Genomic DNA, 2,500 nt, shown 5'->3' with positions numbered 1-2,500 from the left:
AATGCAAATGAGTCGGCATCATCGAGTGGGAACGAGAGTAGTTCACTTCAAATAGGACACTTTTTCACACATACACATTCTCTCTTCATACACAGACATACATGTGACGCCACATCGCCTGGGAGCCCTCTCAGGACCACTGCTTTCAAACAAATAAAGCCATGGACACACCCACACACGCACACACCCACACCCACACCCACACCCACACACACACACACACACACACACCCCACACGCACACACACACACACACACACACTCACACACACACACACACACACACACCCCACATGCACACACACACACACACACACACACACTCACACACGCACACACACACACACCCACACACACACACACACACACACACATACAGACAGCAGACAAAGTGAGGTGGTAGAGTAAATCTGTGAGTCTTACCTGTGTGATCACACCTGGCTGTAGAAGCGATCTCCCAGGAGTGTCCAGTTCTCTCCCCCACAGTCAGTCCATAGTCCACACTCACACACACAAACACTCTTCTGATAGTACACTCCCCAGGTGACCACGGACGGTTCAGGTGTGCGACAGGTGAATACGGTGACGCTGTTCTGGAGCTCTGTGAGAGTGAAGGAGGAGGCTGGTTTTTCAGGTCTGGACCAGCCCACGAGGCGTGTCACACACCAAATACAACACACACACACACAAGCACACACACACACCAAATACAACACACACACACACACAAGCACACACACAGACATGCGCACACCCGCACACACACACACACAAGCACACACACACACCAAATACAACACACACACACACACAAGCACACACACACACCAAATACAATACACACACACGCACAAGCACACACACACACCAAATACAACACACACACACACACAAGCACACACACACACCAAATACAATACACACACACACACAAGCACACACACAGACATGCGCACACCCGCACACAGACACACACACACACACACACACACAGACATGCGCACACACACACACACACACACACACACACACACACACAGACATGCGCACACCCGCACACAGACACACACACACACACACACACACACAAGCACACACACACACAGACATGCGCACACCCGCACACAGACACACACACACACACACACACACACACAAGCACACACACACACACACACACACACACACACAGGTGCGTGCACACACACACACAGTTTCCCCTTTAGGGGGGTGAGCATGTGGTGTGAGGCGCAGTCTCACTTAGTGGGCTGAGCATGATGTTACTGGTTACTACTGGTGAAGTGTATTTACAAGTTCTGGTGTTCAGATACAGAAATGAGCAAGAAACTGGTGGAATAGTGTCAGGCGTCGAGGCCAAAAAAAAACCCGGTAAGGATCGGGACAGGGAACACAGGAGAGTCAGAGGCAAAACCTGGAACACACACACAGACACAGGTGGACATAACAGCAGTCGTGTTCAGTGAATCAGCTAATGATCGGCTACTACTGGGTGGAATCTTTACAGATGAGACAGATATCCATAATTAAATGTTAATTATCTTCTGAGTGTGAAGGCAGAGATGTCCCACCACAGGGAGCGTCCCTACTGCTGAGACCTCCAGCGTCTGATTACAGATGTCTTCTAAATACAATTTGTTACAAAACAGGCCATATTTGATTACAGATGTACACACACATGTCCACACCCCTCTAAAGTGTCAGACTGAGAGAGATACAGAGGAGGCAGGAGACAGGAGACTCCTCACAACCTGCAGGACACAGAAATCTCCACAATGGAGTCACATTACCTGTATGTTCTCGTTCTCCCTCTCTCTCTCTCTCTCTCTCTCTACTCTGTTGCTATGATGTATACTTACACTATTTCTTTCTCTCAGCTTAAAATCACAAGAAAATCACTTCCCCAGTCTAGAGCAACTATGGGCTGGTGTGTGTCTGTGTGTGTGTGTCTGTGTGTGTGTGTGTGTCTGTGTGTGTGTGTGTGTGTGTCTGTGTCTGTGTGTGTGTGTGTGTGTCTGTGTGTGTGTGTGTGTGTGTGTGTGTGTGTGTGTCTGTGTGTGTGTGTGTGTGTGTGTGTCTGTGTCTGTGTGTGTGTGTCTGTGTGTGTGTCTGTGTGTGTGTGTGTCTGTGTGTGTGTGTGTGTGTGTGTGTGTGTGTGTGTGAGAGAGAGAGAGAGCGAGAGAGAGAGAAAGAGCATTTTTTTACTAGCATCTAGAGATCTGTAGGAAAGCTTTTTCTCAGAGTTCCAGCCCAGTGTTCACCGGGAGGGACGGAGAGGCAGCTGGAAACCAGCAACCATGTCTGATCAGTGGTGACTGGTGCTCTCTGACCTGGCTGATCACTATCAGCTGGGTGCTGCTTGACCTGATTCTACTAGCCGTGTTCAGACAAGAGCATATTTCAGGGGCCACACCCACACACCCACAGGCCCGCATGCATACACACAGACATGCATGTGTCGAAAGTAACCTGTGCATTCAGA

General features: G+C 49.4%; 1 protein-coding gene across 2 annotated transcripts in view; it reads right to left on the bottom strand.

The window, feature by feature from the left end:
- Positions 1–583, bottom strand: part of ncmap (non-compact myelin associated protein) — a 7,774-nt gene extending 7,191 nt beyond the window's left edge. For both annotated transcript variants that reach the window (XM_081721786.1, XM_081721787.1), the window contains exon 1: positions 424–583. The gene's annotated coding sequence lies outside the window, so the exon portion shown is untranslated. The remainder of the gene's footprint in view (positions 1–423) is intronic.
- Positions 584–2,500: the final 1,917 nt, after the last annotated feature.

The sequence above is a fragment of the Electrophorus electricus genome, chromosome 10 (genome assembly GCF_041902795.1).
Source record: "Electrophorus electricus isolate QZ-2024a chromosome 10, ASM4190279v1, whole genome shotgun sequence".
NCBI classification, from domain to species: Eukaryota; Metazoa; Chordata; class Actinopteri; order Gymnotiformes; family Gymnotidae; genus Electrophorus; species Electrophorus electricus.
This window is presented reverse-complemented; position numbering and strand designations above follow the sequence as displayed.